The sequence below is a fragment of the Diceros bicornis genome, chromosome 27, assembly GCF_020826845.1.
Source record: "Diceros bicornis minor isolate mBicDic1 chromosome 27, mDicBic1.mat.cur, whole genome shotgun sequence".
Taxonomy (NCBI): domain Eukaryota; kingdom Metazoa; phylum Chordata; class Mammalia; order Perissodactyla; family Rhinocerotidae; genus Diceros; species Diceros bicornis.
This window is the reverse complement of record NC_080766.1, coordinates 30,141,712-30,157,780: the sequence shown is the minus strand read 5'-3', so window position 1 is coordinate 30,157,780 and position 16,069 is coordinate 30,141,712. Positions and strand designations below refer to the sequence as shown.

General features: G+C 43.8%; 1 protein-coding gene across 6 annotated transcripts in view; it reads right to left on the bottom strand.

Moving 5' to 3' along the window:
• The window catches only part of BACH1 (BTB domain and CNC homolog 1), a 48,082-nt gene extending 40,488 nt beyond the window's left edge, over positions 1-7,594 (bottom strand). For 2 of the 6 annotated variants that reach the window (XM_058522982.1, XM_058522985.1), the window contains exon 1: positions 6,837-7,089. The gene's annotated coding sequence lies outside the window, so the exon portion shown is untranslated. The other 4 variants (XM_058522984.1, XM_058522983.1, XM_058522988.1 and 1 more) reach the window with 4 other exon arrangements.
• Positions 7,595-16,069: the final 8,475 nt, after the last annotated feature.

The following is a 16,069-nucleotide window of genomic DNA, read 5'->3' as shown; positions in this document are numbered from 1 at the left end:
ATCTATTCTCTGCTTGAGGCCATGTGTCTCTGGGGAAGCAGACCCCAGTACCAACCCAAAATGAATTACAATCCACTTACACCAATCACAGTGGTCCTGTTTCCCCTGACATTGATTTAGGCATGAGCTCTTGTTCAATGTTGGCCCATGAACAGAGAGGAGAGGGACGAGACGGCATCTATTATGATATTATGAGGCTTTTAGGAAAGGTTTTTCTCACTGATAAAGGGACATCCCAGGAAAACACAGTCTCTCTCCTTCCAAGAAACTCAGTCATATCTACTTGTGACATCTGAACTTGTGGCAGCCATCTTGCAACCATAAGAGGAACTAGCCAAGGACAAAATAAATATGTTGCCTGCATCTTCAACCTTTTCCCACTGACCTTATTTTTAAATACATACATACAAATATACAACCTTCCTAACCCAACCTCCCCCTACTAAAATATCTCTACTCTTCTTCATTGCTAACCTTCTCAAGAGTTGTCAAAAAGCTGTTTACTCCACTAAACTATGCATTCACCACTGATATTCCTAAGACTTTCCTGATTTCCCAAAACTTAGGCTTCTCATATTTTATGGTTCCAAGGCACACTTTACATGTTGCTATTTTAGTAATTAACACATGCTACAGTAATGGTTTGCCTGCATTAGACTGTAACTTTTGAAAAGTTCTGTACTGCCAATATCTACAAAAGTTCCTTGCATACAAAGGCGTAAACATTTGTTTCATAAATCAAATGTAAACCCAACATCTCACACATAAGCATACCACGAATGTTGAAATTAGTTTAGCGACCCTGCTATCTACACTTACCAAAAGTTGAATATGTGTTTGCTTATAAGTTTGGGGAGAGGGGTGGCATGCACAGGAAGATAAGAGACCAAAGTGCCCTGAAACTTAGAAACACAATTATTCTTTACTCTCCAAGGATTAGAGAGCTGCTCAAAGTTAACTCGATACAAGAGGGGAGGACGTTTCCACATTGGTGTCTGAGAAGCAATGGCAGGAAGGCATGCCAGTATCTGAGCTCCTCTGCCACTGGTGAGCACTGCTGCTAACCTGCCCCAGAGAGGAAAAGGTGTCCCAGCCCTCCTGGGGTCAGGAACAGACAACAAACTAGGCCAGTGAAAACAGGCATGCCCTCAGAGGCAAAACACATTTTTTAACGACCCAAAGAAATATATCTAGACCTTGAACAGTACTTGTGACAGTCCTTTACTATCTACAAAGAGACAATTATCTAGGCAAAGTTGATAGCAGCTACAGACTCATCCCTAATTGGCATTTCCTTTGATTTCTCTGGATGACAGCCAGGAATAAAAGCATGTAAGCAAAGAACGCTATTCAGCTGGGCAAAATGCTTTTCTACTTCAAAAGTCTTCTCCTAAAGTGGAAAAAATGATTAAAAGGGCCAATGGCTTTTTTTCTTACTTCTAATTTAAGTGATAATTCCTACCTAGAGAAGAACCCTGAGCCATGCTGGGAACAGTCCTCAGAAAAAGAGAGTAAATAAAGAGATGTTATGTACTTTGAAAATGAAAAGTGTCTTGGGCCAAGATTTGATAACCACTTTACATTTTTTAAAACAATATTTAAGTGCAAAACACACATTAATGAAATTAGTGACCTTACCAAAAACCACTTACTCCAGAATGACAACCTAATAATTACAACCTAATAAATTTACTAAAAGACTAATAAATCTTTACAGTCACATATTTTATAGCAAACTCTCCGATGAATGAGTAACTCTCTTCACTGATGTAGGTGACTTCCAAAAGATGCTGGCACACTTTAGAAGAGGAATAAGGCATGAAGGACAGGAAGATACAGGACACAGGGAGCTGAGCCGATGGGGCTCCCCATTTCTTCAACAGGGCCCTAAGTGTTCACCTCCTTAGGCCAAAAACATCTCCTCTGGGAATTCTAGAGGCAGACAAGTCAGTAAAAAAAAGAGATCAATGGGGAAAAGGCAGGAAAGGGAGGCAAGACATTTCCCTTCCTATACTATTTAGTCTTGGAGGTGGGATATTGCCACTGTTCAAGCTGAGAAGGAATTGAAAAGACAGCCCTGCTACATAACACTTTTTAGTGTAATTTCACTTTAATGGGGGATGGGGCAGTGGAGCGCAAATGTCCACTATGACTCTGATCCAATCTAAGAAAAGACAAATAAAAAAAGCGAAAATAACTTCACCAGATAGAAGCTGGGAATAATTATTTTATTACAAAAATATTCTTTTGAATAATGCGTTTCCTAAGGCATTAAGAGAGTGATATAAACTTATTTTTAAAACAACATGATTTGCACACAGCTTCAGCTGCATTAAGGTAACCTCTTCTAAATTGTGCCAGTACTGAGAAAGGAACCAGCTCCCAGACAACTTCACTGCATGTCCACCATGCTCCTACAATAGTCATTAACCAAGATCCTGGCAATCACTATTTCTTTGTTCCTTATGTTTGCTTAGGGGCAATTTTTATTATCCTGTTAATACTCTCTAAACTGTCCCTGATCCTAAACAAAACAAAGGATCTGTTCTAAAGGAATGATGATATTAAAGGAAATGTACTAGCTGGATAAGAGGTTTAACACCTAGACAACCCAAATTATATTTTGCTCAATTCAATTCTAAGTCAATTACAGGTAAAAAGAAGTCACAAGACAAATATTCTTTCTAGCTCTAAAGAGATGAACTAAAAGAATGATTCAAATCCAGCTGCTTCCTCAGTACTCACACCAATGATGAAAACAGAAAGCAAATTCTAAGTGATCAAGAGTTTCAACTCACTACACATTTAACATAACTTAAGAGGTACAACACATAATGTTCTTTCCTTCACTCGTTTAAAAATTCCTAAGTTTCAAAACCACAGAACTAAAATGAATCCATATTATACCATGAGCTGCAGCCAAAAGTTTACTGAACACAGCCAAGGCACATTCAGTGTTACATCAGAGATAAAACAGAAGCCATTTATCTTTATCATGAAGAAACTTACACTCCAGTGGAAAGGATAGTTGAAATGTTTGACACAACCTTTCTGAATTACTAACAAGGGCCAAGAACCCATATGATAAACATATCTACTGTTTATCATGGATCATTTTTCTATACTAGCATATGCATGTCATTTAAAGAAAACACAATACTTAGAAGTAACTGGCAGGTAAATCTACATTCCAAATATTCCCTACAAACTGCCCAGGAATGAGAATGGAAAAATGAGTTCTGTCCTGATGTTATTAAGCAGGGAGGGAGTAGACAAGTTCCTAACCCTGCTGGATGGCAATGTCCTCAACTATAATGTGGACAGTACACTAGATGCAGAACAGCAAGTGTTTTTATTTCTTCCAAAGCCAACTCCAATTAACTGCTAATGACCACCTCTGGAGCATTTTGCTGAGACCGTTAGATTCCTTTAGTAAAAAGCTGTGTCCCGTGCTCCTTGCCCTAAGAAGTTGTGTGTTTGAGATTCTGCTACTGACTTATCATCAGAATGTTCACTTGAGCTGTTTTTCCAGCAGCAGCGACCTGCTGCACACCAATAGGCTCTGTCCTTAGTCTCCCTTGTGATCAATGGCTACAATTCAGCTCAAGGAGGCAGCAAAACGTGGCTGTATGATCAAGCTCTTCACTGATTTTCAACAACAGATAAAAACATCTAACGTGTATTGATGTTTAATATGGAGCCAGCACTGTTCTAACCACTAAACACATATTAATGCATTTAATTGCACACAATCTCTAGGATACAGATGCTATTATCATCATCCCCATTTTACAGATGAGAAAAGGAGGCACAACTAAGTGAAGCAACCTGCCCAAGGCTTCAAAGCAGATAAATAACAGAGCCAGAACTTGACCTTAGGCAGTCTGGCTCCAGATCTTCCACTTTTAACCACTTTGCTTACTGCCTCTCTGTCAACTGCACAGTGATCAAACCCACAACTTCAGTTCTGTTAATGCTATGCACTCAGTCAGCCAGAAGCCCAGGTTTCATTGTGGTGTAAGTCTATATTTCATCTGCAGTCCTGAAACGTTCACTCTCTCCAAGGGGCCTGGATTCTGGCAAACAGTTCTCAAATTACCCATACCTTGGGCTTCAGGAGGTCACCTTATTTGGATATTTTTATAAATCAAAATAGTTTCATAAATCATCCATTCCACCACATAAAATATGCGTTCCACTTAGTAGAAACCTCAGGAAATGTGAGTTTTAGGATTAAAACAATTCTCTCACTAACAGACCATTAGTCAGAAATTTGGAAGGAGGCAACGATTTCTAAAACATAAGTCTTGGCAAGATCAGCATTGTGAAGAGCATCTCTGACAACTGGTCATTTTAAAGGGCTTTGCAATCCTTATTCTGAGCGTCACTTCTCACAGTACCGGAGTGTTCAACTATGTGATTTAACTAAATGGTAAAAACTAACCAACCCCCAGCATGCCTAGAAAATTGATTTTCCAAACAAATCACATTTTCCTAAGGGGGGAAATGCCGCTTTCCAAGTGATTTGCTGAATATGTAGTCTTATTAATCCTTGTTAAAGGGGGTGTAAACTTAGCCCCCAAAAAACGCAGACTTCAACAGCATAGAGTAGTTTTTAAAGAATCTGTTATATGCAAATTACACTCCAACGTGTAGATTATCTTCAGGTGTTCCTATTGCATCCTTCTACATATTACTACACTTCGGATCATATACATTACATAAACCAATCACCTGGCTTGTCTCCAAATTAAAAATACACGGTATCATATGTAATGGGGAACTCCGTATTTTTTGTATTTCCATTCCTGACATCAACAATGTAATAAGAAATTGACACTCAAGCCTCTACTCTTTACAGTATAAAAAGAATAGTACATACGAAACAAAAATTAAATGAATATTAAGAACATTTTGAAAAAATGATAGCTCTTAAGAGGAAATCAGAAGTTAAAAAAAAAAAAACTCCAGTTGTTGAAAGAATGTTATTGGCAGGGATTAACAAATTCTTTATGTTCCCCAACAGAAATAGGGGGCATGCATCCACATTATATAATATGTATATATTACTGTTAATCTGTATCTTGATGCTTAATGTCTTCCTTATTTTATATAAAGTTTTAAAAATCAAAGTTTTAATATTTTCTTCCAAATGAATCACCTTACACTCTACTTCAGAAACCCTAATCCCTAAAAAATTCATGATTTCTAATCTCCTCTAGTACCAAACTTAAAACAACAAAATTAACCACTTTTTTCTACCACAAAATGTTTTAAATGAACTATCATCAGTAGGAATTAGTCATTCTTTTAACCACAGGTAAAGGTCAGATTCGCCCACTCCACATTTCCCATCCTCAAACTCTTTTAGCAATAGGAACTAGTATCCTTGGGTCGTGTGCTCATCTTTAAAGCAAGAAGTAATGATCCGAGATGTAAAGACACCAGCACCATAAATAAGCGAGTGACACAGATATATATGGTTTGCCTTTCATTAGACAGCTCTTTCTGGACTTGACCCAATGAGACCTGCTAATTCCACCCATATTCTTTTTACCCTCACCTCTGCCACCAGAAACTACTGGCATAAGCATGAAAAGCCAAGGGCCATGAAAACCAAGAGGAAGTCTCCTTCTGTGTTCTCATAAAGAACTCTTTATAAAGAACAAATTCGGTTCACTTTTTGAAATGTGTAAACCACACGACAACAAAACCACAAAAGGCCAACAGAAAACAAAGTACTGTCAGATTAGCAAGTATTTTTGTTACAATACTGTTACTAGGTTACTTCTAGCTGCAAATTTCTTCCCCAGTTTTAGCTCTCTCCAGCACAAACTTATTCTCAGGCAGTAGGTCACGAGGCTGCTCTGTGTTTAAACACCGCCTCAGCTCCACTTGGCCACTTCCTAAGAAAAGCTCTTGCACTTCACCCACTTATTACCTGTATCAAAACAGACAACCCCAGCTGAGTCCCCTTCAGCCCTCTGAAGCAACCGGTCTTGAGTGCTCCTTGGCCTTTTATAGTGGAGGCATGTGATGGGAGTATCTGCACCAGCTGTTCCTAATTACCTCTCAGGCTGGGGCGAATGACTCAGCAACCCAACTTTTTTAAGGAGTCATCCTACCTTGTTATCCAACCAACGTAGTATTGAATGAACAACGGTAAACCAGTCGACACAGCTACAGCTTAAACAACAATAATACACGATGCGACGTAATTATTAAACCAAGGCCATCCTACTCCAAGCTGACTCACCAAGAGTCTTCCTTTCCCAAGGCTTCTTTAATCCCAAGGCAGAAGTGGCAAGTGCCTTCAAGCCCAGCCCAGCCCTTGCACCACTACCCAAGACCAGGAAGAAGCAAGCCCTCTTCCCATTTCTCTGCTTGACCATGTGAAGCGCTCAAGTGCTCTGTCACTAACACGTCCGGTGTTTCCACCCTTTATCTTTCTGAACCGCCTTAAACGCACACCCTCAGGGATGTAACAAGGAGTGTTAAAATATACAAGCAAAGACCTAGTAGTGGCATTCCCCACGGATAACAGTCCCAACGATGATAGAATTCTCCAAAAAGATAAGCATCCCTACAAAACAGTCTTTGTTCCTCCAAGCATGACATTATGGCTTGTTTTGCCCACACACGTTCTTCCACAATTACTACTACACTGTACCTTGAATCAGCCCAAGTCTAACGCAGCAGACTCACTGCACAACAGCATTCCGCACGATTCTACTCAATGACAGGAAAATGCTGTGCAAGAGTGAGAAAGCAATGGCCCTCGTGTGACAGCAGACGAGCACAAAGCTGGAGTCTCTGTAATCCACGCCCACTCTCACCGTATTGTGGGAGTCATTACAACGTGCGGGCGAAACTCCAACAAAGGGAGCCCTGGGATCTCCGGTTTCCTAACCCGATCTTCGCTGAACGCAGCCCCGCAAGGCGGTATTTCTGCTCCAGCCACACGCTCGGCCTCTCTACGCGATTACACGCGCGACACACACCCGGGCTGGGAAGACGGGAGGCAGACACTCGCCGGCTGCGGAGGCTGGTGGGAGGGGCGGGAGGACAATACGGAGCCGGGCCGGCCGCGCGGGCGGTGCTGATGTGTCACAGCCCGGGCGGGCCTCGGCTGGGCGGGCCGGGCTCGGACCCCGGTGAGGGGAGGCGGGGTGGGGAGCGCGCGCCCGGACCCCGCGGCCCCCGGCGCAGCCCCGCCCTCCGCCCGCCGGCCCCCCGGCCTGCCCGGGGGCAAAGTACAGCGCGGGCCCGTCAACAACAGCGCCGGCCGCGCGCAGGGCCACGGGGCGCCCCTTCCGGCGGGCGCGGCCGCTTCCAGGCGTGGGGGCCGCCGCCGCCCCCCGCCGGCCCCACGGAGCGCCCCCGCCCGGGCCCCCCTCGCCGCCTCCCCCGGGCCTGCCCGCCGGCCGCCCCTCACAGGCCGGCGGCACCGACCGCGCGCCGCCGCGCGGACTCTCCCGGGGAAGGGCGGGCGGGACGGTCGAGCCACTCACCAGAGCCGAGGCGCGGCGCGGCCCGACTGACGGCAGCGGGAGAGCCTGGCGGGCGGCGCGGGCAGTGGTCAGATGACTCACGCTCAGCCCGCGGCCGGCCGCCGCCTCTCTTTCCCTCCCCTCACCTCCCTCCCCTCAGCCGCCGCGGCCGCCGCCGCCTCCAGGCGCCGAAACGCCCTCCCGCTCGAGGCCCCGCCCCATAGGCCCATCTCTCGAGGCCCCGCCCAGGAGGCCCGCCCCGCGCGGTTAGGCCCCGCCCCCACTAGAGGCCCCGCCCCGCCGCCCACGAGGCCTCACTCCTCCCGCCGGGGCGGGGCGGGGTCCCGGCGGCCGTGGCCACGCGGCCTGAAGCCCACGCGCGGGGCTGCGGGGAGGGAGCGCGCCGGCCCGGGGCGGGCTGCGCCTCGGGGAGGCGGCGGCGGCGGGCTCCGCGCACGGCGCCTGAACGGAAAAGCCACCCGAGGACCGCCTCCTCCTTCCCGGCTGAGGGCAGAAAGGAAAAGGCTGACGGCCTCCTCGCCCCAGGTGTTGCCAGGACGCCAGGAATCGAGCAAAGCCGCCGCGAGCCCGGAGGACCACAGGAGAAAGGACAAGCGCCGGCGACGTCCCTCCCCAGACCCTTTCAGGGGTCGCTTCTGGAAGCCCCCTAGGCAGAGCTCCTCCCTTGCCTTCCCGTGGCCGGGCGCCGAAGTTCGCAAGGTATTTGAGCTTACTGATGGGAAAGTATCAAGTGCATCCAGGATTTTGTAGAAAGCATCTGGCAGCCCTACTTCTGTCTGACAAAGGAAACAACAGCGTCGGCTAACAGGTGTTCCCTTTACCCTGTGGCTGCCAGGAAACTTGGAGCCGGGTTCAGCGCCCAGTGGTGTCAGCGGCTGATCTCAAGCCCTGGTCGGGCTTCAGTCCTCTGGTGTTTATTCTGGTGTTTATCCAAGTGTCAGTTTTAAAATTATGTTCCCAAGCCATTTAGCACCTCTGGAGGTCAAACAGTGTCTGCAAAGAGAGATGCGCACGTGGCAAAGCCTATGCTTATCAATCTGGAAGGAGACGTGAACACACTGGGACCTGCCAGCCACACCCAGCAGCATCAGGGTGTGTGGTCTCATTCTTGAACACAGGAAGACAGCCCTGGAGCTCCCAGGGTGGAAAAGGCTACCAAGATAATAAAGTCAGGTATTATCACTAGCATAACTGCGTTTGTACTCACAGGCTATGGGGCTTAGGGACATTTGAGCCACATCCAAAATACATGAGAAAATGACAGAAGTGAAATTGTATGGGAGTGCAAGGGGTGAAGTGATTCACTATGACCTAGAATCAAGGCAGCAGGTAGTATATGCATTGGGTCTCAACTGGGAAAAATAGGACCCAGCAGTCCAGGGAGGGAAGTGCATATGCAAAAATCCAGAGGTAAAAGGCAGATGGCATTCCAGGCTGTGATTTCGTGGTGGGGTACAAATATCTAGGGAGAAAGGAGGAAAGGACAGTTGGGCATAGACGGTGAAAGGATTGGGGTTCTTATACACATGGGAGAGTTTTTGAGGCTTCACTCTTCTTCCACCCTAAGCCGCTGGAGTTATATTCTTCCTTCCTCCCACACCTTTGCCTTTTCTTCTAGAGGAAGAATAGGCCCTCCTCTTTGGGAGGAACTCTTCCTTCTTTACCCTAGATAATGGTGGTGATATTTTCTAGCCTGAAAATTACGGCATGGACTCGGGTATGTTTCATCATTTGAAAAGTCTTACAAAGGTATACCAACGTGTTGAGAATATCAAGGCAGTTAGGAGTGACTCTCAAACTTTAGCGTGTGGAAGAATCTCTGGAGCACTTTTCAAATGCAGATTCCTGGGCCCTGCCCTCAAAGATTCTGATTTCATATGTCTGAGTGGGACCCAGGGATCTGCATTTCTAATAGTGATTCTGATGGTCTTCAAACCGCACTTGAGAAGTCCTGAGTTAGAGCTTATGGTGTGCAGTAGGGATGGGGTGAAAAATGAAAATAGGGAATAAAATAAGACCAAGTCGGACTGGGAGGGGCCTCATGCACTGTTCCTAGAATTTGGACTTTATCCCATGGGCTGAAGGGTGTATAGAGGTCTTGATGTTATGATTGTTTTTTGATGCTAATTCCAGAGCACTTCATTCACACCAATTTCATTACCTTAGCTCTATTTGTCTTTAAATATTCATTCACCAATTCCATCAACAAAATAGGCTTTAAACTGTGGGGCGTTACCAAGATAAAATAAGCATAGGTCTCACCAACTTGAAAAAATGCCAATTGACGCTTCTTCCCTCAAAAGTGATTATGGATTGAAACCATAAAACCCCTACCCTCAGGTTGGAAGGTTTTTGTGCAAAATGAACATATTTTATTAGAAGACAGAACTTCCCTGAGCAAGATGGGCAAACACGGCGTAGTGTTTACCTGATATAGGAAAGGAAAGGTAAGGTGAAAGGAATGTACCCTCTGGCTTCAGATGTCCACAAAATCTAAGATCAAAAAAAGGCAGAAAAATGAACAGGAAGAAGACACTATTGGAGCAGAAGAACTCAACAGGACAGGGACCAAATTGGTAAAAGAGGTGCTACTCAGATACCAGATTTAACAACAACCAGAGTGGCTCAACCTAGGGTCCAAGTAGGGGAAAGTTCTTGTGCCTCCAAATTGCAAGCTGTGGTGCACTGAAAATGGCTGAAAAACTTTTGTCACTCTCCCCATCAAGAAGGGGAGTTTATTTTCCATCCCCTTGAATCTGGACTGGCCCTGTAACTGCATAGCCAAGAGAACACAGAAGTGATTCTGTGTCAGTTCTGGACCTCGTCTTTGAGAAGATTAACATCTTCTACTTTCTTTCTTGAAACGATATCTCTCGGGACACTCCCTCTCAGAAACAAGCCACTGTGCTGTGGGAAGCCCAGTATGGGACATGTGTAGCCTCTCCAGGCAATAGCCCTGGCAGAACAACCAGCCAATAGTCAGCATCAAATGTGTCATGTGAGCAAAGCGTCTTGGATGTTCTGGTCTAGTCAAGTTTGTACATGACTGCAGCCCCAGCCAAAAGAACCTCCCAGATTTTCCTCAATTATGGATTAGTTGTGCCCCAAATTCCCCTCACTCTGCTGTATATATTTGTATAATGTTGTAGAGAAATTGTTATCCTCTCAGAAGCTAATGCTGGAAATTGTACTTAAAATTTATACACACGTACACACATAGAAGTGCTGGGGGGTAGAAAGTGAGACCCTCAGGATTCTGGGGGTAGCCTGGCTGCTCTGCACCCAATTGTGGAGGTGAGAGAGGAGAGAGTCGAGTTGCAGCCATAAAGATGACGGAAGACTGCACAAAGCTTGATGTAACCAATCCCTCAAGGCCGCGGTCAAGTTACTAATGTTTGGTGCAAGTGCCTACCTGTGGAAGCAGTGATGTTTGTGCTTGGTGCTGAGTCACAAACAGCACGGCCAGAGCCTTCAGCCACAGTCACATGGCTGCAAAGGACAGAGAAAAATCCAGCCCGATAGCTTTGTTGTGTGTATTTGTTGATGTTGACGCCAAGGATTATAACCTGCAGCACTTGATCTTTTATCTTTAAAATTCATGCAGGTATTCAATTCTATTCCATAATATATTTGTTTTGATAAAAGTGTTCTCAAAATAATTGTGTGTTTTTTTTTTTTAGTAAAACTGACACAACAAGTAGTGGGGCCGTGTTTTAACTCATAGTTTTACTTCATCTGGCATATAACACTTCATTCACCTGAACAGTGCTTCTCAAGAGAGGCCAATTTTGCCCCCCAGGAGATATTGGTATTGATATGGGGAAGGGAGGGGGGTGCTACTGATAACTAGTGGCCAGAGGCCAGAGATGCTGTTAAACATCTTATAATGCACATAACACTCCCCAAGGATAAAATACTTTGTGAATAAAGCCACCTTATCCCCCATTCACAACAAAGAATTCTCTTGCCCAAAGTGTCAATAATGCCGAAGCTGAGAAACCTTGACCTACATGTTGTCATGCTCCAATATGAGACGTGTATATAAATTAAAAGAAGGAACAAAGGAGAAAAAGGAAATAAGTGGAAAGAAAAGACAATGGAGCCAGGGAAAGAAGCTAAAAGTACATATCACATAACATATACCCTTGACAAAAATGAGCTACAAAATTATCTGTAGCTTCTTAGCAGTCAGGTATGATGAGCTAACATGAGGTTGAACTGGAGCCACTACAGTGAGAGGAAGAAGTACTGAACTCTTAGAGAAGAAGAGAAAATGGACACAGGCTGTGACTCCTATCATGACAGCCGGTTCCCTGGACTGGGGTGCCATATGTAGGAAGTACTTTGGAAATGGACTAGGATGATTGACCTCTGAGGTTTAAAAGCTATAAAGTAAGACCAACTGGGTCAGAGGAGAGAGACTGATATTACCATAAAGAGATAGAACCGTCATTTGGGGGTGCTGGATTTTCACCATTGGCCCCTCCAGATTCCCTCTCCAGCCTTCTCCACCCTGTTCTGTGCTGCAGGAGGCAGGCCTCTAGGCACGACATCCATGGGTTCCCCAGCTCCCTCACTTCTGGTTGTATGTGGATGATGGGAGGTGTCAGCATGAACACAGCTGTCTCCCTGCCAGGCCAGGGGCTGGCTGTGGCTATATTCCTCTACCAAAGGCCCCAGCTCCTGTCAGGCAGCCTTCACCGAAAGCTACAGACAAGGCAGCAGCATTCTAGGGGTGGTGATACTTGCCCACCTTGGTTAGCCACAGGGTGCATCACTGTCCCTTGGCCGGTTACCTTGTAAGTGGTCCCATATGCTTTTTCCCAGTTCCCTGAGTGATTCACCAGGTCAAGACTTGGGGGTAACCAGAGTGAATACATTAAAACATATAAGGAAAGAATACGATTGTCAGAAAGAGGAGTTCATCAAAATCTAAAGCCAAGAAAAGGACAACCAGAGGTGCAAACACAGGTAGCACATCCCTTGCACTGCCTTGGGTGCCTTGGCCAAGGATACAGTGTTTTATTCCTGGGTACTGTTACCTGCAGGACATGGGGAGGATGAGAGCCGCAGGCTACTGTGGCTTGGTTCCACAAGATTAGCCGTCAGAGTCACCCCACTAGCTTCCCTCTTTGATTTCTTTCTAATGATTTGGCTTCTCATGTACATTTGCCTCCAGGGAGAGATTATTTGGTTAGTGAGCATCAACATTTGGTACACTTGCTGGCAATATTCTCATTGTAAACTAATAAATTGTCTTTCCAGTTTTCTTCCTGCCTCTGCAGCTTTGGGTGAGCCTGCATCCAAAAGACAGATCACCACTGATGTGTCCAAAGTTCAGGTTTCTGCATCCGCAAGTTCAGAATTATGGTGAGTTTGACAAGGTAAAGCCTGAGGACCACCTTGGTCCAGGTGGTACCTACTTCACAGAAACCCTCTTTGGATTCATCATTTGTGGCTTTAGGACTGACCCTTAAATCAGGGACACTTTATTCCCCATTCACTTCCCTTCCCCTAAATCCCTTTTTGGCAGACACTGCTAGCTGCCGACCCAATATCCATTCCTCCTTCTGCCTTTCTAACATAATCTTTATTGAACGTGCTTAAAAACACCTCCTCAGACTCCCTTAGCCATGTGACCTAGTTCTGGTGACCCGGATATAAGCAAATATGCACTCGATGGAACTTCCAGGAAAGCTCTTACTTTCCCGATAACAAAAGACCAAGTCAGCTGGTATACACTTTTGCCCTCTGCCCTCCCTGCCTTCAGTGACTGGAAGTAGCGTTCTTTTCTTTCAACCACAAGGATGAAAACCACACTCTAAGGATAGCAGAGTGGGAAGCTGGAAAGAACCTCAGATCCTTGATGGCTTCCTTGAGGAGCTGATCAGCCCTGGTTACAGGGATCCCTCTTCGTATCATACAGTAGAGAAAGAAAAGCCTATTTAGTTAAGCTTCTAGAGTTGAGTTTTTATTACATGAAGCCAAATACAGTCTTAACTGATACCCCTTGTTAATCTCAAGGCTTTGACAATGCATGTGCTGAGAACCCTGAAGTCATGCATGCTAGTTTACGTGGAGGTAAGTGGGTTGTTATGACCCTGGAAGCTGGCAAATGCATAGCAGTGAATAGCAGTATAATGATGTTGAGAGTAGTAGAAGGGCAAAAAATAGATCTTGTGATGAAATTGCGAAGAATATTATCATTGACTTCACGATTGCCATCTCTTAGATATAACCAGGTCACAAATAAGAAAACAGAGGTACAGATAAGCTAGTAAAAATACTACAAATAAAATTCCAGGAAATGGCTCTTTTGAAACATGGACAGCTGCCAAAGGGGGGATAAAAGGAAGCTAAAGTCTTTCAAAACAATTTCATGCATTTAAGCTCTGCAAAAACATTGAGAGAGCATAAGAAATGGTGTAGAATTATTCTGATAATTTAAACCTTTTCTCTTTTATTATGAATTTTATAACTGAATAACTAATCAAAAATCTGCATCATAATTAATAGAGGACATGAATGGAAAGAGGCAGATCCACTTAAGGCAGCCAAAATAAACAAATCCACATCTCTGCAATGAAGCTATAGGAATGAAGAGATGTTCAATTCTGTTTAGTAAAAGGAAATATCCTTTTATACTAATAATTTGAGAATTTTACCTAAGTAAAAGGAGGCTTTAGAATTAATATTAAGCTTAGAGTTCTAAGAGCAACAAATTAAATTGTTTAGAACACTAGAAAATTGCCTCCTAGCTAAATAAGACTTTCAGAAGAAATACTGTTGGGAAGATTTTTTATATCCCTTAGGATAAACAAGGAAAGGAAACCAAGGGCATTTCTCTAATTAACTACATGTGCCCCTTGGGTTTCCAAAAACAAGCTCTCATATAATTTGATTCTTTATCCTTAGCAATAAGAAGTCAAGCATAAAATCATTTGCAAGCACCACATGATGTACCATAGAAAGGAACAAAAAATAATCATAGACATTTGTATCATTTTTTAATAGACAAAAATCCATATTTCTGTTATCAGATTCATACAGATCAAGTTTTGCCTTTCTTACCTCCCTACTTGGTGCCTGAAGTCCCTTGGAGATTAATTTTTGTGGATGAAGGTTTTACACGTTCAGAAGTTCTCTGTTAAAATTAAAATTGTTGCAAAGGGCAAATACGTTAATAACAAATAAAGGACAATCACAATCACTCTAGTGAGAATAAGCTTATAAAAATATTCATGGCAAATGGGGTCCAAATACATTTTGATAGGAAAATAGAAGGAAATATCTAGAATAGGGAGCTATACCTAAGAGCCATGCCACTTAGAGAAGTATGATGGGGCTGGGAAGGGCAGTGGAAGGGCATTGAATGAATCCTAAATAGGATACTGACAGAAACAAATCCAGAATTATTGGCAAGAACTGACACAGCTTTTGGAAACAAGTGTTATCTATTCAGTAAGATTTTTATTAAAAATCCATGTTTCAGTATGATATTGAAAATAAGATCGTAAGAAATTAGAAATTCATCATGATTAGTAGAAAAACAAAGGACAGCAAATGTCATAAAAGTGCAAAAAGCAGGAAAGATTCAGATACATCTATCCATCAGTCAATATATTAAATGCGTGTGTGTATTTAACATTTGATAATTTATGAGCCTTTTTCATAGATTTGTTTCATTTGATGCACTACACTCTAAGTTAGATAAAACAGAAATTATCCCATTTTAAAAATGAGAAAGGTGAGTTTTCAGGCCAAAAGCCAGCAAAGGTTGCCATGCAGCTCTTTGGGCTCCTTGATCAAGAGTCCTTTCCCCTACTTGAAACAGTTTCCCTGAGGATCCCATAAATAAATACAGGTAAACAAACTTGAATCCATGCATTTCAATATTGTCCTCTTACGCTGAATTATACGCAGGTTGCAAAACTTTATATTGTACAATGTGCACTTATATCCTTTGTTTTTTATTAAGTATGATTTGTGATAATCACAATTTCTATAAAAATTGTCTGTCGACTCTATTACAGTATGATTTGTGGGGGATTTTTTTTTTTAAATCAGTTTTGCCTATAATGGTCAAAAATGGCAAAATCCTGGCCTCGGTGGAGTCCTGCTGGGAGGGCATATGGAGCAAGCCAGAGATGGCCTAGAATAGAAGCTGGGAGGGCACGAAGTAGGGCTTTCTGCTCTCTGAATCACCAAGTCCAGGGACTAAGTATTTATTAGTCTTGAGTACTTATTAGTCCAATTCAAGTTGACAGGGTGTCATTGACGAGAAAGTGGTTGGAACACAAATCAACGCAAGCTGCTTTGGGAGGGAATTTTGTCCTCATGGAGAGGCATTTTAGCATAGTGGTGACAAGCATGGACTGACCCTAGAGCCAGACTGTTGGAATCCCAGTTTCACTGCTTTGCCCGTTTGTGCTTATTTCTTCAACCATCATGGGGGTTATGCTAGGACTCGTTGTTCGCACAGTTGTTGTAAACATTACATGAGTTAACATACAGTGACCACTTAGAACAGCACATAGTACAAATTATATAAGCATTAG